This window comes from Triticum urartu, chromosome 1 (assembly GCF_003073215.2).
Source record: "Triticum urartu cultivar G1812 chromosome 1, Tu2.1, whole genome shotgun sequence".
Lineage (NCBI taxonomy): Eukaryota > Viridiplantae > Streptophyta > Magnoliopsida > Poales > Poaceae > Triticum > Triticum urartu.
Genome location: NC_053022.1, coordinates 133,884,827 through 133,908,550, shown reverse-complemented (window position 1 = coordinate 133,908,550; position 23,724 = coordinate 133,884,827).

The window sequence follows — 23,724 nt, the reverse complement described above, 5'->3', positions numbered from 1 at the left end:
TCTTGAGGCAGTCTGGTCTTGTGCCCTTCAATCTTGTCTATACATATTACGATGGCTGGTTGGGCCCTTCACGTCAGCTTGGTTATGCACATTGACGTGCTTGATTTGGTGGGTCATGCACGTCTAACATCCTAAGATGTTATAGGGCATCTCGCAACCCGCAAATTTTCTCCTGCATTTGTCTGCGGACAGGGAAGATTAGTTCGCGGACATGGATGCGGTAGGCCGTCATTCAACTGTAGTCGCATATATTTTAACAACAGTTCAAATTAATTGGACGGAATTCGATCAAACCAGACATATTTTATTAAAGTTCGGACATAATTTACATAAAAGATCGATATTTCGACCATTTAACAAAATATTAAAAAACTAAACCCTATATAGGTCAATCATCTCATACGCGTGACCGCCCTGCCCGGCCGCACCGCCGTCTCCGTCGGTGCCGCCACCACCGTCGTCGTCGTGGTCCCTCGAGTAGCGGAACGGTGCCAGAGGGCCACAACAACCTTGTCTGGCGGCTGCCTGCCGCTCGCGGGGGAGCCGCTCCGCCTCTTGCTGCACTGTGCGGAGTGCCGCCACGGCCACTGCCGGCGTGGCCATCGGAGCCCTGGCGGCGGCTTTGCCGTGATCGGCATTGGCGGAGCAGTCTCTAACCGACCACTCCTCACCGATCTTGGCGAACTCGCCGTCAAGGCGGCAGCGGCACCTGGCGTCTGTCTCTGTGATGGTCACGGAGCGATCGAGCGCCCACGCGGCAGCGAGGCCAGGGTCATTGCGGACCTTGTCCGATGCCACGTCGCTCTTGGCGAATGCGGAGCGGCGACTGGCATTGCGCCGATCGTACCTCGCCTCCTGCCGAGCCGCACGCTCTGCCTCAGAGACGACGACCATCGAGCCCATGGGGCCGCTGTAACCGCCTCCCCCGAGGTAGTGGAGGAGGCGGCTCCACGCCTTCTTGATCGCGGGTGGCAACTCCTCCTTGATGGCGAGGCGGTAGCGGCACGGCAGCGACGATGTCGCGTCCATGCGGCCATACTGGCGGCGTCGCGGGGGCGCTCGCTCCTCCATGACCCAACGTCTGATCTGGACGTCGTGGTGGTGTAGAGGCGAGGCCGACCCCTCCTTCACACGACGTCTGATCTGCACACCGCGGTTGTGTCGTGGCGAGGCTGGCTCCTCCTTCACAGAAAGGACAGGGGATCCCGGCTCGTGCTTCACGCGGTGGCACCACGGGGACGACAACTCCTCCTTCACGTGCGTCGGCGATGGCAGCGACGGGCCCATGTAACAGAGCGACCGCTTTGTCATTATCTTGATCTGACTGACAAAATCTTCGTCTATCAAAGCGGCCTCCTTGAGGAGTCGGGGCGGCTGCTGCGACGGCGCCTGGTCCTCCTCGTCACCAGAGGAGATGACGATTTCCTCCATGGCGGAGGAGCCAGTCACCGTGGACGCCGACGGGCCTGGAGAGTGTGGGCGGCGATGCCAAGAACCACCGGAGAAGGTGCCCGGGAAGGGGGAGTGCGGCTCTGTGCGTCGTTGGCGCACGACTTAAATAGCCTTGGCGAGGCCCAAGCGAAGGAGCCGCCAGCCCGCTTCAATGTGCGCTGCGGCCGGAGTTGGATCCTCGGGAATGCGGCGCGCTAAGCGGTGCGTGCTCTTCCTACGGTCACATCACGCGGCATCAATGCCGACTACTGCGTGCTTTGGGGCAGCATGAATGTGGCGCGGTAAGTGGCGCGTGCATTAGAAGAAAAGCACGGGAGGGGCGGGTGTGGGTTTTGGGTGGGCCAGGTGGTCAGAAGAGGGCTTGGGAGCGGTCCGGACTCACGCAACCCCCCCGCCCCACGTTTGTCTCCGGTTTGCGGGAACAAACACGTCAGGACCACGCCGCAGACTAATACAAGACCGTGTTGGATGGCTTCCGCGGTCCGGATAGCACGGCCCGTACGGAAGCTGGAGGTTTGCCGGTCGGCATTGGAGATGCCCTTAGCAGACGAAATCAATTCCCTAAGGATGGTAATATATCTATGAAAAAAAAGCATAAATTAAATTGGTCATGTTTTAGTTTGTTACCGAGTTGACTATGATTCAACTTGTTCTTCACAAATCAAATGCTTTCAAACTTCAGACGATGACAAAATGATGGAAAGTTTGACGCATTTAGAGCATCTGCATCAGATTTGGAAAATCCGGCACCTCAAACGCCCACATATGTGTCAGAGCGCATCCGCGAATACTGACAGGTAATACCTCAAATTTCCATTCTGAAAAACAAGCACGTCAATTAGCATACCTCAAATCAATACAAAGTCATGCAACTATGTAAACGATGTAACACACATTGTCCGGCTACTACATCAGGACAATGTCATTGGACTACCAAAATTTGGCATGTTCTATCTACATACTAGCTATGGAGAAGATCATCCACAGCTGCCTATGCCCTTCTCGATGCCCTTGTCGTCCATCTCGCGAGCGGTCAAAAACATAGTATGCATCAAGCCGGATCTGCTCTTCGCTGGAGTTGTCCAACCCATTGTTCCGCTCCTTCTCCTCCTTGGGGGGCGGAGCGGAATTCGACATGGCATGGACAAACCGATTCTCCTCTCGGGCGAGGGCGCGCGTGTTCCTTCGTTGTCGCTTCTTTAAGACGCGGGCGCGGGTGGCTACCTCCTCTACGGCAGCACGCGCCGCCGCCTTGTCGACAGTGAGGCAGGCCCCGGCCACCCTCATCCTTTCCTTTCCACGCTGGGCACATCGGTCCTGCTAGCACTCACACTCTGGCAGAGCGGTGGTGGGGAAAGGGAGATTGGAAGGCTCCCGGGAGGATCGCGATGATCCAGCCCCGGAGGATCCGAGCGAATGATGCGTGGATGCAATGGACTCACGCCAGACAGATCCTATCGTCGGTCGGGCACAGTCCTCTTGGGACCGGTGGAGTGCAACATGGACGGCCATTTCCTCCTCGAACCCGCATGGGACGACACCCCAGCCGATAGATCCGGACTTGTCGAAGTCAGATCCACTACCCGTCATGACGAGGAAGACTGGAGAGCGCCGGACGGGAGCTTGGGGTGGAGTGGAGTGGCTAAGGTTTGGTCCGAGGAGCAGATGGGGACGAATATATATGGGGTCAGGTGGGCCAGCGTTGGCTGCGACCGATGTGGCGGACGCGCCTGATCACGCCCGAGCCTCCCCATATCTACCCCATATTTGCGCTGGATATGAGGCGTGCTGGTCAGCCCGGGCGTTTGAGGCCGATTTGATGTGCCCGTCTGGATTGGGTCATTTAACTGGTCCGTGACTAGGTCGTCCGCCTGGGCAGATGAGGGGGGGTTTGAAGTGCCCGGCTATAGATGCTCTTAGTTAATGGATTATCCATGCAACTTCAATTTACTTTGTAGTCGTCACTGATCAAATTACTCGGTTATTTGTTTAAGTTTTAACATGGAATCCAACATATATATACTTATATATGAAGATGGCTAAGCTAGCCCGCCTCATGTGCTTACACAATGTTACGTGAGGTGTGCTGACATTATGTGATACGTCTTCGTCGTATCTATAATTTTTTATTTTTTATTTTTTTCATGTCAATATACTACAATTTTCACATACTTTTGGCAACAACTTATAAGATTTTCTTCGACTAACATATTGATGTTGGGGAAGGCAGTATTTCAAAAAAATTCCTACAATCACGCAAGATCTATCTAGAAGATGCATAGCAATGAGACGGGGAGAGTGTGTCCACGTACCCTCGTAGACCGAAAGCGGAAGCGTTTAGTAACGCGGTTGATGTAGTCGAACGTCTTCACGATCCAACCAATCCTAGCACCCAACGTACGACACATCCGTGTTCAGCACACGTTCAGCACGATGAAGTCTCTTTAGCTCTTGATCCAGTTGAGGACGAGGAAGAGTTCCGTCAGCATGACGGTGTGGCGATGGTGATGATGAGGCTACCGACGCATGGCTTCACCTAAGCACTACGATGATATGACCAAGATGGTAAACTATGAAGGGGGGCACCACACACGGCTAAGAGATGTCTGTTGTGCCTTTGGGGTGCCCCTGCCTTCGTATATAAAGGGGGGAGGAGGAGGTGGCCGACCTAAGAGGGCGCGCCACAAGGTGGTTGTCCTACTTGGACTCCTAGTCCAAGTAGGATTCGGCCCCCCTCCTTCCTTCCACCGGAGAGGGAAAAGGGGAAGGGAGAGAGAGGGAGAAGGAAAGAGGGGGCTCGGCCCCCTCCCCTAGTCCATGTCGGTTTGGGCAAAGGGGAGGGCCGCCCCTCTCATGTGGCCTTTCTCCTCTCCTCCAATAAGGCCCAATATGCCCAATACTTCTCCCGGGGGGTTCCGGTAACCTCCCGATACTTCAGAAAAATGGCCAAACCACTCGGAACCATTCCGATGTCCAAATGCAACCTTCCAATATATGAATCTTTACCTCTCGACCATTTCAAGACTCCTTATCATGTCCGTGATCTCATTCGGGACTCCGAACAAACTTCAGTCATCAAATCATATAACTCATAATACAAATCGTCATCGAACGTTAAGCATGCGGACTGCTACCTCTTGAGCATGCGTTGGTTTTCCCTTAAAGAGGAAATGGTGATGCAGCAAAGTAGCGTAAGTATTGCCCTCAGTTTTTGAGAACCAAGGTATCAATCCAGTAGGAGACTACATGCAAGTCGCCTAGTACCTGCACAAACAAACAAGAACCTCGCAACCAACACGATAAAGGGGTTGTCAATCCCTTCACGGTCACTTACGAAAGTGAGATCTGATAAAGATAATAAGATAAATATTTTTGGTATTTTTGTTGTATAGATTGAAAAGTAAAGATTGTAAAATAAACGGCGACAGAAATAGCTAGTTGACGGGAAAATAATATGATGTAAAGTAGACCCGGGGGGCATAGGTTTCACTAGTGGCTTCTCTCAAGATAGCATAAATTACGGTGGGTGAACAAATTACTGCTGAGGAATTAATAGAAAAGCGCATAGTTATGATGATATCTAGGCATGCTCATGAACATAGGAATCACGTGCGTGTCAAGTAGACCGAAACGATTCTGCATCTACTACTATTAGTCCACACATCGACCACTATCCAGCATGCATCTAGAGTATTACGTTCATAAGAACAGAGTAACACATTAGGCAAGATGACATGATGTAGAGAGATAAACTCAAGCAATATGATATAAACCCCATCTTTTTATCCTCAATGGCAACAATACAATATGTGCCTTGCTGCCCCTGCTGTCACTGGGAAAGGACACCGCAAGATTGAACCCAAAGCTAAGCACTTCTCCCATTGGAAGAAAGATCAATCTAGTAGGCCAAACCAAACTGATAATTCGAAGAGACTTGCAAAGATATCAAATCATGCATATAAGAATTCAGAGAAGAATCAAATATTGTTCATAGATAATCTTAATTATAAACCCACAATTCATCGGATCTCGGCAAACACACCGCAAAAAGAATTAAATCGAATAGATCTCCAAGAACATCGATGAGAACTTTGTATTGAGATCCAAAGAGAGAGAAGAAGCCATCTAGCTAATAACTATGGACCCGAAGGCCTGTGGTAAACTACTCACACATCATCAGAAAGGCTATGGTGTTGATGTAGAAGCCCTCCGTGATCGAATCCCCCTTCGGCAGATCACTGGAAAAGGTCCCTAGATGGGATCTCACGGGTACAGAAGGTCGCGGTGGTGGAAAAGTGGTTTCGTGGCTCCCCTGGATGTTCTCGGGGTATAAGAGTATATATAGGCGAAAGAAGTAGGTCAGTGGAGCCACAAGGGGCCCATGAGGGTGGGGGCGCGCCACCCTAACTCGTGGCCGCGTCGTTGCTTCCTTGACCTCCACTCCAAGTCTCATGGATTGCGTTTGTTCCAAAAAAGATCCTCGCGAAGGTTTCATTCCGTTTGATATTCCTTTTCCACGAAACACTGAAATAGGCAAAAAACAACAATTTGCACTAGGCCTTCGGTTAATAGGTTAGTCCCAAAAATAATATAAAAGTGCATAATAAATCCCATTAAACATCCAAAACAGATAATATAATAGCATGGAACAATAAAGAATTATAGATACGTTGGAGACGTATCAAGCATCCCCAAGCTTAATTCCTGCTCATCCTCGAGTAGGCAAATGATAAAAAACAGAATTTTTGATGTGAATGCTACCTAACATAATTTTCAATGTATTCTCTTTATTGTGGCATGAATGTTTAGATCCAAAAGATTCTAGACAGAAGTTTAATATTGACATAAAAATAATAATACTTCAAGCATGCTAACCAAGCAATTATGTCTTATCAAAATAACATAGCCAAAGAAAGCTTATCCCTACAAAATCATATAGTTTGGCCATGCTTCATTTTCGTCACACAAAATGCTCCCATCATGCACAACCCCGATGACAAGCCAAGCAATAGTTTCATACTTTAGCCTTTTCAAACTCTTTCAACTTTCACGCAATATCTGAGCGCGAGCCATGGACATAGCACTATGGGTGGAATAGAATATGATGATGGAGGTTGTGTGAGAAGACAAAAAGGGAGGGAGTCTCACATTGACGCGGCTAATCAACGGGTTATGGAGATGCCCATCAATTGATGTCAATGCAAGGAGTAGGGATTGCCATGCAACGGATGCACTAGAGCTATAAATATATGAAAGCTCAACAAAAGAAACTAAGTGGGTGTGCATCCAACTTGCTTGCTCACGAAGACCTAGGGCATTTTTGAGGAAGCCCATCATTGGAATATACAAGCCAAGTTCTATAATGAAAAATTCCCACTATTATATGAAAGTGACAAAATAGGAGACTCTCTATCATGAAGATCATGGTGCTACTTTGAAGCACAAGTGTGGAAAAAGGATAGTAACATTGCCCCTTCTCTCTTTTTCTCTCATCTTTTTCTTTCTCTCTTTTTTCTCTTCTTTTTTTCCGAAGAACTTTCCTCACATGGGACAATGCTCTAATAATGAAAATCATCACACTTTTATTTACTTACAACTCAAAAATTACAACTCGATACTTAGAATAAAATATGACTCTATGTGAATGCCTCCGGCGGTGTATCGGGATATGCAATGAATCAAGAGTGACATGTATGAAAGATTTATGAAGGTGGCTTTGGCACAAATACGATGTCAACTACATGATCATGCAAGGAAATATGACAATGATGGAGCGTGTCATAATAAACAGAATGGTAGAAGTTGCATGGCAATATATTTCGGAATGGCTATGGAAATGCCATAATAGGTAGGTATGGTGGATGTTTTGAGGAAGATATAAGGAGGCTTATGTTTGATAGAGCATATCATATCACGGGGTTTGGATGCACCGGCGAAGTTTGCACCAACTCTCGAGGTGAGAAAGGGCAATGCTTGGTACCGAAGAGGCTAGCAACGATCGAAGGGTGAGAGTGCGTATAATCCATGGACTCAACATTAGTCATAAAAACTCACATACTTATTGCAAAAATCTACAATTCATAAAAACCAAGCACTACGCGCATGCTCCTAGGGGGATAGATTGGTAGGAAAAGACCATCGCTCGTCCCCGACCGCCACTCATAAGGAAAGCAATCAAAGAACACCCCATGCTTCAAATTTGTCACACAACGTTTACCATACGTGCATACTACGGGACTTGCCAACTTCAACACAAGTATTTCTCAATTCCACAATTACTCAACTAGCACAACTCTAATATTACCATCTTTATATCTCAAAACAACTATCAAGTATCAAGCTTCTCATAACATTTAATGCACTCTATATGAATTTTTTTATTATACCCATCTTGGATGCCTATCATATTAGGACTAATTTTATAGCCAAAGCAAATTACCATGCTATTCTAAAAGACTCTCAAAATAATATAAGTGAAGCATGAGAGATCAATAATTTCTATAAAATAAAACCACCACCGTGCTCTAAAAATATATAAGTGAAGCACTAGAGCAAAATTATCTAGCTCAAAAGATATAAGTGAAGCACATAGAGTATTCTAATAAATTCTGTTTCATGTGTGTCTCTTCCAAAAGTGTGTACAGCAAGGATGATTGTGGTAAACTAAAAAGTAGAGACTCAAATCATACAAGACGCTCCAAGCAAAACACATATCATGTGGTGAATAAAAATATAGCCTCAAGTAAAGTTACCAATAGATGAAGACGAAAGAGGGGATGCCTTCCGGGGCATCCCCAAGCTTAGGCTTTTGGTTGTCCTTGAATTTTACCTTGGGGTGCCTTGGGAATCCCCAAGCTTAGGCTCTTACCACTCCTTGTTCCGAAATCCATCAAATCTTTACCCAAAAACTTGAAAACTTCACAACACAAAACTCAACAGAAAATCTCATGAACTCCGTTAGTATATGAAAACAAATCACCTCCTCAAGGTACTGTAATAAACTCATTCATTATTTATATTGGTGTTAAACCTACTGTATTCCAACTTCTCTATGGTTCATACCCCCGATACTATCCATAGATTCATCAAAATAAGCAAACAACACACAAAAACAGAATCTGTCAAAAACAGAACAGTCAGTACTAATATGTAGGTTTCGAATACTTATGTAACTCCAAAAATCCTGAGAAATTAGGACATCCTAAACAATTTGTATAATGATCTACTGCAGTTAGATTCAGTATTTTATCGCTCTCTGGTAAAAAATGAAAATTATTCTCGTGAGTGCATACTTTCTGTTTTGTTTCAGCAAGATCAAATAACAATCATCCAAGAAGATCCTAAAGGCTTTACTTGGCACAAACACTAATTAAAACATAAAAACACAATCATAACAGAGGATAGATGATTTATTTATTACTAAACAGGAACAAAAAGCAAGGAAAAAAATTAAAATTGGGTTGCCTCCCAACAAGCGCTATCGTTTAACGCCCCTAGCTAGGCATAAAAGCAAGAATAGATCTAGGTATTGTCATCTTTGGTATACAATCCATATGTGGCTCTCATAATAGATTCATAAGGTAATTTAATTTTCTTTCTAGTAAAGTGTTCCATACCTTTCCTTAACGGAAATTGTAATCTAATATTTCCTTCTTTCATGTCAATAATTGCATCAATCGTTCTAAGGAAAGGTCTACCAAGAATAATAGGACATGTAGGATTGCAATCTATATCAAGAACGATGAAATCTACGGGCACACAATTCCTATTTGCAACGATAATAACGTCATTAATCCTTCCCATAGGTTTCTTAATGGTGGAATCCGAAGATGCAAATTTAAAGAACAATGATCAAATTCACGGAAACCTAACACATCACACAAAGTTTTTGGAATCGTGGAAACACTAGCACCCAAAACACATAAAGCATAGCATTCATGATCTTTAATCTTAATTTTAATAGTAGGTTCCCACTCGTCATAAAGTTTTCTAGTGATAGAAACTTCTAATTCAAGTTTTTCTTTATGGGATTGCATTAAAGAATTAACGATATGTTTAGTAAAAGCTTTATTTCGATCAGAAGCATGAGGAGAATTTAGCACGCATTGCAACAAGGAAATACAATCTATCAACGAGAAATTATCATAATTAAATTCCTTGAAATCCAAAATAGTGGGTTAATTGCTATGTAAAGTTTTGACCTCTTCAATCCCACTTTAACCAATTTTTGCATCAAGATCTAAAAACTTTGAATCATTGGGACGCCTTCTAACTAAAGTTGACTCATCTCCAGTCCCATCTTTATAAAGATTCATATTGGCAAACAAAGATTTAATAGGAGACACACCAATCACTTTTAGATCTTCATCATTATTATCATGAAAACTAGAAGAACACGCCTTCACAAAGCAATCTTTTTTAGCACGCATCCTAGCGGTTCTTTCTTTGCACTCATCAATGGAAATTCTCATGGCTTTGAGATACTCATTGATATCATTCTTAGGTGGAATAGATCTAAGTTTCAAAGAGTCAACATCAAGAGAAATTCTATCCATGTTCATAGCCAACTCATCAATCTTAAGCAATTTTTTTCAAGCAAAGCATTGAAATTCTTTTGCGAATTCATAAATTCTTTAACACTAGTCTCAAAATCAGAGGGCATCTTATTAAAATTTCCATAAGTGTTGTTGTAAGAATTACCATAATTATTAGAGGAATTACTAGGAAACGGCCTAGAATTAAAATTTCCTCTATACACGTTGTTACCAAAATTGTTTCTACCAACAAAATTCACATCCATAGATTCATTATTATTATCAATCAAAGTGGACATAGGTATATCATTAGTGTGACGCCCCCCCGAATTGACCATACACTAATCATACACGCAAATGTGTACGATCAAGATTAAGGACTCACCGGAAGATATCACAACACAACTCTAGACACAAATTAAAATAATACAAGTTTTATATTACAAGCCAGGGGCCTCGAGGGCTCGAATACATAAGCTCAAAAACACAAGAGTCAGCGAAAGCAACAATATCTGAGTACAGACATAAGTTAAACAAGTTTGCCTTAAGAAGGCTAGCACAAAAGTAGCAACGATCGAAAAGGCAAGGCCTCCTGCCTGGAACCTCCTAACTACTCCTCGAAGCCGAACTCCACGTAGAAACATCCTCGGGATCCTCTGGCTTCTGGACCCCATCATATGATCGCAATAACCAGGAAAAGGAAAAAAGAAGTAGCAAAGCAACCGTGAGTACTCATCCAAAGTACTCGCAAGCAAGGATCTACACTACATATGCATGGGTATCTGTGTAAAGGGGCAATATCGGTGGACCGAACTATAGAATGCCAGAATAAGAGGGGGATAGCTAGTCCTGTCAAAGACTACGCTTCTGGCAGCCTCCATATTGAAGCAGTAGAAGAGAGTAGATGGTAAGTTAACCAAGTATCATCGCAATAGCATAATCCTACTCGGCGGTCCTCTAATACAAGAGCAGACGTTCCAGTCCCATCCGGTGCGCGCCGCTCAGTCGCTGACGTCAAGAAGGCTTCGGCTGATACCATGACGTTGAGTGCCCATAACTATTCCTGAGTAGTTGGTTAGTGCGTATAGGCCAGTGGTCAGACTCAGATCAAATACCAAGATCTCATTAGGCGTGTTAATTTGAAGTAACCGCGGACGCCAACCAGGGCCAGGCCCACCTCTCTCCTAGGTGGTCTCAACCTGCCCTGTCGCTCCGCCACAAAGATCCACCCAGAGGGCCATCAGGACAAAGGTCCTTTCTGCCCCCAATCCATGAATCACTCGCGGGTACTCTTCGAGCCGACTCGTCTTTAGTCATCACATGTATCATGTATAAGATATATAACATATACCCGTGATCACCTCCCTAGTGATCACGTCCCGATAGTATAGCATGGCAGACGAACAAGAATGTAGGGTCACTGATGATAAACTAGCATCCTATACTAAGCATTTAGGATTGTAGGGAAAGGTAACAATAGTAGTAGCAAGGGAGGCTATGCATCAGAATAGGATTAACGGAAAGCAGTAACATGCTACACTACTCTAATGCAAGCAGTAGAGAGAAGAATAGGCGATATCTGATGATCAAGGGGGGGCTTGCCTGGAAGCTCCGCTGAAAGGGAAGAAGGGTCGTCGTCGACGTAGTCGATCACAGGGACATCAACATCGGTCTCGGGGTCTAGCGGAGAGAAGAGGGGGAAGAAACAGTAAATATGGAGCAAACACAACATCACAAAACATAACAAGGAAATACGCGGTGCTAGGGGTGACCTAACGCGGTACTAGGTTCTACCGGCGAAGGGGGGAAACATCCGGAAAAGTGTTCCCGGTGTTTGGCATTTTCAGACAGATGAAATGGAGGGGGATTGTTGCATGTTTGCTATGCCAGGGATGTGTGGCGGACGAACCAACCGCGTACTCGGATTCGTCTCGTCGTTCTGAGCAACTTTCATGTAGAAAACATTTTCATCTGAGCTACGGTTTATTTTCGATGTTTTTCTAAAGTTTTAATCATTTTCTAAATTCTTCTAAATTAACAGAAAAGGGATTATGACATCAGCTTTGCGTGGGGATGACGTCAGGAGTCAACACACTGGTTGACTGGTCAAAATGACCAATGGGGCCCACACGTCATAGACAGTGGGGCCAACAGAGGTTTATTTTAATTAGACAAAGTTAATTAGCAGTAGGGCCCCACATGTCAGTGACTGATTAGGTTAATTAATTAGTTTTATTTAGAAAAACGTTTTAATTAGTTTAAATACATGGTGGGGCCCGTATGTCAGTGCCTTAGTTTAGTTAACTGTTTTAATTAATAGGTTAATTATTTATGAAAACATTTTATTCACGTGGGGTCCACATGTGAGTGGCTAGGGCTACCCAGTCAGCTTAGTTGACTAGGTCAACCCAGTCAACTGGGGTCAGGGGACCCACTGGCAGCGACCCAGGTGGGCCCAATGGCCGGCCATGTCGGCGGCGGCACCGGAGAACAGCCCCGGCGACCGAATCCGCGGCGGCGTGCGTCGGGGTCGCCGGAATTCGCCTAGGGCGGTCCGTTTGGCGTGCGGAGAAGTGCTACGGGCAGCTGGGGGAGTGCCGCATCCAGGGGTGCGAGGGGAAGGGGCTGGAGTGGCCGATAACATGGCCGACGGCGAGGTTTGGCGGCGGCCGAAGCCCGAGCTTGGTGCGTGCGTCGCCACGACGGGCGGAGCAGCAACACGCGGTGGTTGAGCATGCAAAGAAGACCAGGGGCGCGGTCGAAGGAGGCGAGGGCGCGCGTGGGAGACTACGGGCGCGTGTAGAGAGGTGCAGGCGGTGCTGGCATGCTGTGGTCGGAGCACGGGCTCGACGCGAGCGAGGCGACGGGCGGCAGTAGGACAGGTCAAGGGCACCAGGGGGTTTCCCTTGTTCGCACACATGGAGTGGTTGCGCGCGAGAGGCCGAGGGTTGGCCGGAACGAGGCCGACGACGAACTTGCACGGCAGCGGTCTTCGGCTCCCATGGCGGTGAGAACTACGGGCATGGAACCAGGTGGAACAACGAGGGGAAATGAGCGCGAGCTCACTGTGAGGATGAAGCGCGAGTCAGTGGGCACGGGGGAGGCTTGGAGCTGCCGGAGTCGTCGACAACGTGCGGCGGCCTTAGGAGGAAGAACGCGGCATCGAGGGTGATGCATGGACGCCGAGCTCGATCTTCTCCACGCAGACGGCTTGGCCGAGGGTTGCGGTGCTCGGGGGCAGGACGGTGAGGTGGAAGGAGCCCGGTGGCCGAGTCGTTCGCGACGATGGAGCCATGGTTGGGCTCGGACGGGGCAGAGCTGGCAGAGGAACGACGTGGAGAGGGGGGAAGAGGTGTGAGCAAGTGGGGTTGGTGGATGGGGAGGAGTCCGAGGGGTCGCGCAGTGGGCGACCTTATCCTCACCGCCGTCGCCGTCGAGAGGGTCAGGCGACGACGAGCGTGCGTGGGCGCTCGGTCGGACGCGCCCGAGGAACAGGAAATGGGGCGAGGGGGGGGGGGTTGATTGGGCCGGCTTGGCTGTAGCCAAATGGGCCCGGGGGGGGGTTTGGCCCAGGGGAGGTAGGGGGCTTTGCTTTGCTTTTATTTATTTTTCATTTCATTTCTATTTTTTCATTTTACTTTATTTTGCATTTAGTTTTTATTTAATATTTAAAATGATCCCTAAATTAGTAATACCTTAAAAACCACTGCAACAAAAGGTTTTACCCCCAAAAAATTAGTTCAGTATTTTGTTAATTATAAAAGTATTTAAATATTGGTTTTTGCTACTGTTTGATTCACCTAAGGGTATTTAACATTTTATAAAAGTGGGGGTTTCTTCACCAAAATTACCTATACATTATTTGGCACAACCCGAACATTTTAGTTTTAATTTTTGAAAACTTTTGATGTTTGCCTTTAATTCAATTTTGAATTTGAATCAGTTCTGAACTATCGCGAGATTATCAACAGTAACTGAGGTGACGTGGCATCATTAGCAGGGAATTACTGTAGTCTAATTATCTGGGCCTCACAATTCTCTCCCACTACAAGAAATCTCGTCCCGAGATTTAAGTGGTAGTGTAAGGGGGGAAGGTGTGGTTACGAAATTCTATCGAGTCTTCTTGAAGAAGTCAATCCCTTTCGTTGATGTCTTCAATTCTTTATTCCAATGCATCATGATGAAGTTGTCGTCCTTTCTTTGGGAACTCCATCGTACTTATGAATAGCTAAGGGGTAGCTCTACAACGATAGAATGTTATAAGGGTAAATCATCTGGGGGGGGGGGGGGTATCCCAAGAATGAACACAAGACTATCTCTCGAGTTCAACAAATGAAACACATCGAGAGCAAAGTAAGAAGGTACCATGAGAAGTTTCCAATGGGCAGACAATTGTTTGATGGCCTAATCAGAAGGTGAAAGGGGTTCAAAGCAACGAGAATAAGTATTGCGTCTGATACCAGAATAGATCAGTAGGCAGGTGGCCCGTGAATTACATACGAAGTCAAGCGCGAGGAATAACTTTGACAACAGGGTATACGGGGGAGTCAGGTTTTGATCCTGTGGAACTATGGGTTATGGTCCCACCATGTGGGTTAAAAGTAGGAAGGGGGGATGACGTCTTGCATGATCACGTAAGCAAGGCATGTCAGAGGATAGAGTATTGATTATGTCGGCAACAACCATTGGTACCAAGGGCGAGGGACAAAGAGAACCATTTTCCTGCTCGTTGAACGAGGCGGACCAATAGGCAAAGTTCTCGTCCATCGGTGGTTACTGGAATGCTATCAACAAAAGCAACATGGTCTTACTTACACGGTCGTACACCAAGGTGTTTACATAAACAGAAGAATATTACTTCTTAGATCATATAGATCACCAGAAAGGTTTAACAAAACAATGGAAAGGAAAAGGTGATCTTCATATTAAACAGAACAATGGAAAAGAAAATGTGTTTAAATACAAATTTCAGGTGTATATCCTTCCCAAGGACAAACAAAGCATGATATCCATGTCAGTATATAACATAGAAAACCCTTTAGGTAATAGAAGAGAAATTTCATGACATTACCCATACAAAGGTGTTTGGATAATTGATAAGAAAAATTTAGCATTGTGCTACGAATGTTTTTATTGAAAATCGAAGTACCACAGACATGCTTCGAGATAGCATTGACATGGTATTCAAGCAAGGTCGGACCTTGGATACTCAAAGATTCACCAGGAACAACTTATAGAATAAGTCTTACAATTTCCTCATGGAAGAATGGCTAACCTTGCTAAAAAGGAAACTATAACAATAGGTCCTCCGGCCAGGTGTGCTAGTAATGACATCACCTTATCGGGCCATATAAAGAACAATGTTATAAGTCTTTCGAAATATGTTCCAACCATCATATATGACCGAGATTCAGATCTGATTGGTGTCAGGATACCTCAGGCTCAAGATGCCTGAAGAAAAAGGTGCAACTCAAATTGATGAGATGGCATTGCAAGATTATCAGGAAATGAACCATGGAAGCAAGTTCCGAAACAAGAGTTCATCATTAAACCAAGGAGAGGATGAGGAGGTGGCTGAGGGACTCAGTGTCAATTCATCGAGATTTTTTACAAGATGGATTTCATCAATTATGTGAACAAGGAGATAACATTAGTCGGATCAAATGATATAAGGATGTATGCTCAATGAAAACACACACAATTAAACATTGGTTGAAAGTTGCGCCCGAAATATGGGCAGAGGTAGCATGATCAATGGTAGAATGGTGATTTTGATAACCAATGGTCTAAGAATGAAATATCGACCATTAACTTCAAAGCAATAGGGTTGCTAGAACTGTTAAAGTGGCGCATCATAGTTCAATTGTCGGTGTTCCGGTTAGAAGCAACACGGGGACCAAGGGATGAACGGATATGGCAAGAAGTATCACCTGTATCAAGAATTCTTAAGAGGTGGTGAAATTCTAACAATATTCTTGACATAAGGGATGGTAATACTCCAAGGTAGAACATAACTTAAGCTGGATAGCAAGGAGCTCCATGACATGATCAAGTTTGTGTCGGAGGGGAGGCAATAATGTTGTCAATGATAACATAGATCATCGAGGGGCAAGGATGGTATTTCCCATCATGAATTCGATTGATATCCTAGAAGAGCTCAGAATGTTGATGATGATCACGACACAATTGTCAAGAGATTTGATGAAGATGTAACCGATCGGCGATGACATCAAGTCAACGGAATGATGAAGTGAAAAGTTATTGAAACCATCGGTACGAAACAAACTTGAAATCAAGATTATTGTTCAAGGACAAATGATATGACGAGGAAGATCGACCTAAGATTAGCCCACCATTGAAAATTTTGCTCCGGGAAGGACCCGGTAGCACAGTTAAAATTTAGCACGATAATGATATAGCCGATCAGGCTAGGAATGACTTGAAGGATTATTAAACTCATAAGCAAAGAAAATTACTTAAGAGTTATTGAATCGGAGTGTGGACTCGATTCACTTATTCGGTGTTCTCGGTTGACGATAACCCAAAACCTAGGAAAAATTGGATTTGGTGAAAGATAACAGTTGATGAAGAACCCATAAGAAGTTATGCAGTTCCATGATATTCTCGAGATACCAGGGTGTAATACTCGACGGCAGATCAAAGTAAAGGTTGGACCGGTGTATTGATCCACAGAAGAAAAGTGCTTAAACTTTCCCGAGAAATTGAATCAGAGAAGAACATATGGTCGGAACCATGATTGCAAAGGATCAATCCACCGATACCAAAGGATATTATATCAAGGAAAAATCTATTATTACAAGAAGCTTCCATGATAGGATCTACATCTTGTCCATGGGCATGAACACAAGATTCAAGGTCGACTCCCACTTCTTCAATGTATAACCTTCCATTCACTTCTCGTGTTTTGAAAATGACACTAGTTGTTGAAAGTTTTACATGGTGTAATACCAGATAAGTATGACCCGTCAAATCTTCGGGTTCACACAGATTAGAGAAGGTGTTGGTTCAACCCATCAAGGCATCTTAGGAACCTATACCACAAATTTTGGAGTAAATAATACAAGCTCGAAAGTAGAGCATGGTTGACAAAAGCGGGGGATACAATTTACCAAAGGCATTATGTATCCGATGAAAGGCTCACAAGTTTAATGAATATGAAGGACGGTGTCAGACAAAATCCAACAAAGGATCTGGTGGTCCATAAGGTGACAAGGAACTGCAAGGAAGTAGGCACAAGGATTCTTGGAACAACAACGAGTATTTCGGGGTATCTTGTAATAACAAGAGCAACTGGGGACTAAGGTAAGAATGGCAAGTGCATGTAGTTATCTCTAGGGTTTGACGGTGGAAGGGAATTGCAAACGCAATGAGCACAAGCTCTCGGGATAACATCGGAGAGTATCTTCTGAATCTTCTGGTGCACCAGGCGATCATCTGTAATAAGGGCTCTCCGGAAGGAAGTAATTACGAGAACCTAGAGTTAGAGTTAGCAAAATCTTTTAACCTGATTAGAAGAGTGATCAGAGTCCTAGAGTATAGAGGAGGAATAAAAAGATCCTAATACCACCCAAATGGCGACGTGGGCGCATAAGCCACACAACCATGTTAGTAAAAGTTTTGTAATGACTAGACTCAACTTCGGCCAAGGAGTGTGGAAGGGGGATTCCTACAGGCAGTCGGCTCTGATACCAACTTGTGACGCCCCCGAATTGACCGTACACTAATCATACACGCAAATGTGTACGATCAAGATCAAGGACTCACAGGAAGATATCACAACACAACTCTAGACACAAATTAAAATAATACAAGCTTTATATTACAATCCAGGGGACTCGAGGGCTCGAATACATAAGCTCAAAAACACAAGAGTCAGCGGAAGCAACAATATCTGAGTACAGACATAAGTTAAACAAGTTTGCCTTAAGAAGGCTAGCACCAAAGTAGCAACGATCGAAAAGGCAGGGCCTCCTGCCTGGAACCTCCTAACTACTCCTCGAAGCCGAACTCCATGTAGAAACATCCTCGGGATCCTCTGGCTTCTGGACTCCATCATATGATCGCAATAACCGAGAAAGGGAAAAAAGAAGTATCAAAGCAACCGTGAGTACTCATCCAAAGTACTCGCAAGCAAGGATCTACACTACATATGCATGGGTATCTGTGTAAAGGGGCAATATCGGTGGACCGAACTACAGAATGCCAGAATAAGAGGGGGATAACTAGTCCTATTGAAGACCACGCTTATGGCAGCCTCCATCTTGAAGCAGTAGAAGAGAGTAGATGGTAAGTTAACCAAGTATCATCGCATAACATAATCCTACCCGCCGATCCTCTCCTCGTCTCCCTGTTAGAGAGCGATCACCGGGTTGTATCTGGCAGTTGAAAGGGTGTATTTTATTAAGTATTCGGTTCTAGTTGTCATAAGGTCAAGGTACAACTCCGGGTCATCCTTTTACCGAGGGACACAACTATTCGAATAGATAAACTTCCCTGCAGGGGTGCACCACATTTCCCAACATGCTGGATCCCCTTTGTCCGGACACACTTTTCTGGGTCATGCTCGGCTTCGGAAGATCAACACGTTGTAGCCCCACCTAGGCACAACAGAGAGGTCAGCACGCCGGTCTAAATCTTATGGCGCAGGGGTCTGGGCCCATCGCCCATTGCACACCTGCAGGTTGCGAACGCGGCCGGTAAGCAGACCTAGCCTCCCTAATACAAGAGCAAGCGTTCCAGTCCAATCCGGCGCGCGCCGCTCAGTCGCTGACATCAAGCAGGCTTCGGCGGATACCACGACGTCGAGTGCCCATAACTGTTCCCGCATAGTTGGTTAGTGCATATAGGCCAGTGGCCAGACTCAGATCAAATACCAAGATCTCATTAGGCGTGTTAATTTGAAGTAACCGCGGACGCCGACCAGGGCCAGACCCACCTCTCTCCTAGGTGGTCTCAACCTGCCCCGTCGCTCCGCCACAAAGATCCACCTAGAGGGCCGTGAGGACAAAGGTCCTTTCAGCCCCCAATCCGTGAATCACTCGCGGGTACTCTTCGAGCCGACTCATCTTTAGTCATCACATGTATCATGTATAAGATATATAAGATATACCTATGATCACCTCCCTAGTGATCACGGCCCGATAGTATAGCATGGCAGAAGGACAAGAATGTAGGGTCACTGATGATAAACTAGCATCCTATACTAAGCATTTAGGACTGCAGGGAAAGGTAACAATAGTAGTAGCAAGGAGATTCTATGCATCAGAATAGGATTAACGGAAAGCAGTAACATGCTACACTACTCTAATGCAAGCAGTAGAGAGAAGAATAGGCGATATCTGGTGATCAAGGGGGGGGGGCTCCGCTGAAAGGGAAGAAGGGTCGTCGTCGACGTAGTCGATCACAGGGACATCAACATCGGTCTCGGGGTCTACCGGAGAGAAGAGGGGGGAAGAAACAGTAAATACGGAGCAAACACAGCATCACAAAACATAACAAGGCAATACGCGGTGCTAGGGGTGACCTAACGCGGTACTAGGTTCTACCGGCGAATGGGGGAAACATCCGGAAAAGTGTTCTCGGTGTTTGGCATTTTCGGACAAATGAAATGGAGGGGGATTGTTGCATGTTTGCTATGCTATGGACGTGTGACGGATGAACCGACTACGTATTCGGATTCGTCTCGTCGTTCTGAGCAACTTTCATGTAGAAAACATTTTCATCTGAGCTACAATTTATTTTCTATGTTTTTTCTAAAGTTTTAATCATTTTTGTATTCTTCTAAATTAACATAAAAGGGATTATGACATCAACTTTGCGAGGAGATGACATCAGCAGTCAACTCACTGGTTGACTGGTCAAAATGACCAGTGGGGCCCACACGTCATAGACAGTGGGGCCAATAGAGGTTTATTTTAATTAGACATAGTTAATTAGCAGTAGGGCCCCACATATCAGCGGCTGATTAGGTTAATTAATTAGTTTTATTTATAAAACATTTTAATTAGTTTAAATACATAGTGGGGCCTATATGTCAGTGCCTTAGTTTAGTTAACTATTTTAATTAATAGGTTAATTATTTATATAAATATTTTATTTGCATGGGGTCCACATGTCAGTGGCTGGGGCTGCCCAGTCAGCTTAGTTAACTGGGCCAACCCAGTCAACTGGGGTCAGGGGACCCACTGGCAGCGATCCAGGTGGGCCCCAATGGCCGGCCACGTCGGCGGCGGCACCGGAGAACAGCCCCGGCGACCGAATCCGTGGCGGCGCGCGTCGGGGGTCGCCGGAATTCGCCTAGGGCGTTCCGTTTGGCGTGCGAAGAAGTCCTACGGGCAGCCGGGGGAGTGCGACATCCAGGGGTGAGAGGGGCAGGGGCTGGAGTGGCCGATAACATGGCCGACGACGAGGTTTGGCGGCGGCCGAAGCCCGAGCTTGGTGCGGGCGTCGCCACGGCGGGCGGAGCAGTAGCGCACTGTGGGTGAGCGTGCAGAGAAGACCAGGGGCGTGGTCGAAGGAGGCGAGGGCGTGCGTGGGCGACTATGGAGGGTGCAGAGAGGTACGGTCGGTGCTAGCAGGCGGCGGTCGGAGCACGGGCTCGATGCGAGAGAGGCGACATGCGGCAGTAGGACAGGTCGAGGGCACCAAGGGGTTTCCCTTGTTCGCACACATCCAGTGGTTGCACGTGAGAGGCTGAGGGTTGGCCGGAATGAGGCCGACGATGAACTTGCACGACAGCGGTCTTCGGCTGCCATGGCAGTGACAACTACGGGCATGGAACCAGGCGGAACAACGAGGGGAAATGAGCGGGAGCTCACTGTGAGGATGAAGCGCAGGTCAGTGGGCTCGGGGGAGGCTCGAAGCTGCCGGAGTCATTGACGACTTGTGGCGGCCTGAGGAGGAAGAAGGCGGCATCGAGGGTGATGCGTGGATGCCGAGCTCGATCTTCTCCACGTAGACGGCTTGGCCGAGGGTTGCGGTGCTCGGGGGCAGGACGGTGAGGTGGAAGGAGCCCGGTGGCCGAGTCGTTCGCGGCGACGAAGCCATGGTTGGGCTCAGACATGGCAGAGCTGGCAGAGGAACGAGATGGAGAGGGGGGAAGAGGTGTGAGCGAGTGGGGTTGGTGGACGGGGAGGAGTCCGAGGGGTCGCGGAGTGGGCGACCTTATCCTCACCGCCATTGCCGGCGAGAGGGTCAGGCGGCGACGAGCGCGCGCGGGCGCTCGGTCGGACGCGCCCGAGGAACATGAAAGGGGGAGAGGGGGGTTCGATTCGGCCGGCCTGGCTGCGGCCAAATGGGCCCGGGAGGGGATTTGGCCCAGGGGAGGCAGGGGCTTTGCTTTGCTTTTATTTATTTTTCATTTCTTTTCTCTTTTTTATTTTACTTTCTCTTGCATTTAGTTTTTATTTAATATTTAAAATGATCCCTAAATTAGTAATACCTTAAAAACCACTGCAACAAAAGGTTTTACCCCCCAAAATTTAGTTTAGTATTTTGTTAATTATAAAAGCATTTAAATATTGGTTTTTGCTACTGTTTTATTCACCTAAGGGTATTTAACATTTTATAAAAGTGGGGGTTTCTTCACCACAATTACCTATGCATTATTTGGCACAAGCCAAACATTTTAGTTTTAATTTTTGAAAACTTTTGATGTTTGCCTTTAATTCAATTTTGAATTTGAATCGGTTCTGAACTATCGCGAGATTATCAACAGTAACCGAGGTGACGTGTCATCATTAGCAGGGAATTACTGTAGTCTAATTATCCAGGCGTCACAATTAGGATCAGAAGAAGCACTCTTATTAGCAAACAATTTTGTATGTTCATCCATCTTTCCACTCAAAATATTAATCTCTTCTATCGCATGAACTTTTTTACTAGTAGATCTTTCGGTGTGCCATTGAGAATAATTAACCATAATATCATCTAGGAGTTTAGTAGCTTCTCCTAAAGTGATTTCCATAAAAGTGCCTCCCGCGGCCGAATCTAAATTCTAGAAGCAAAATTCAATCCAGCATAAAAATTCTGTATAATCATCCATAAATTCAAACCATGTGTAGGTTAATTGCGTATCATTGCTTTCATCCTCTCCCATGCTTGTGCAACATGCTCATGATCAAGTTGCTTAAAGTTCATAATATCGTTTCTAAGAGAGATGATTTTATCGGGAGGAAAATACTTAGAGATAAAAGCATCTTTGCACTTATTCCATGAATCAATACTATTTTTAGGCAAAGAAGAGAACCAAGTTTTAGCACGATCTCTAAGAGAAAACGGAAATATCTTCAATTTAACAATATCATTATCTACATCTTTCTTCTTTTGCATATCACATAAATCAACAAAGCTGTTTAGATGGGTAGCAGCATCTTCACTAGGAAGGCCAGCAAATTGATCTTTCATGACAAGATTCAGCAAAGCAGTATTTATTTCGCAAGATTCAGCATCGGTAAGAGGAGCAATCGGAGTGCTAATAAAATCATTATTGTTGGTATTGGAAAAGTCACATAATTTAGTATTATCTTGAGCCATCGTGACAAACAATCAATCCAACAAACAATCACACAAGAGGCAAGCGAAAGAAGGCGAACGGAAAAAGGGCGAACAGAAAAGAGGCGAATAAAATGGCAAGGGTGAAGCGGGGGAGAGGAAAATGAGAGGCAAATGGCAAATAATGTAATGCGAGGGATAAGAATTCTCTCAACAATAATGACATAATGATAAACATGAGTGAAAACAGTATTGCAATGCTAGGAAACAAGGCCTAGGGTTCATACTTTCATTAGTGCAAGTTCTCTCAACAATAATAACATAATTGGATCATATAACTATCCCTCAACATTAATCAAAGAGTCACTCCAAAGTCACTAATAGCGGAGAACAAACAAAGAGATTATTGTAGGGTATGAAACCACCTCAAAGTTATTCTTTCTGATCGATCTATTCAAGAGTCCGTAGTAAAGTAACACGAAGCTATTCTTCCGTTCGATCTATACTAGAGTTCGTACTAGAATAACACCTTAAGACACAAATCAACCAAAACCCTAATGTCACCTAGATACTCCAATGTCACCTCAAGTATCCGTGGGTATGATTATACGATATGCATCACATAATCTCAGATTCATCTATTCAATCAACACAAAGAACTTCAAAGAGTGCCCCAAAGTTTCTACCAGAGAGTCAAGACGAAAACGTGTGCCAACCCCTATGCATAAGTTCACAAGGTCACATAACTCGCAAGTTGATCACCGAAACATACATCAAGTGGATCACGTGAATATCCCATCGTCACCACAGATAAGCACATGCAACACATACATCAAGTGTTCTCAAGTCCTTAAAGACTCAATCCGAGAAGATAACTTCAAAGGGAAAACTCAATCCATTACAAGAGAGTAGAGGGGGAGAAACATCATAAGATCCAACTATAATAGCAAAGCTCGTGATACATTAAGATCGTGCCGAATCAAGAACACGAGAGAGAGAGATCAAACACATAGCTACTGGTACATACCCTTAGCCCCGAGGGTGAACTACTCCCTCCTCGTCATGGAGAGTGCCGGGATAATGAAGATGGCCACCGAAGAGGGATTCCCCCCTCTGGCAGGGTGCCGGAACGAGTCTAGATTGGTTTTCGGTGGCTACAAAGGCTTGCGGCAGCGGAACTCCCGGTCTAGGTTATTTTCTGGAGGTTTCAGTATTTATAGGAATT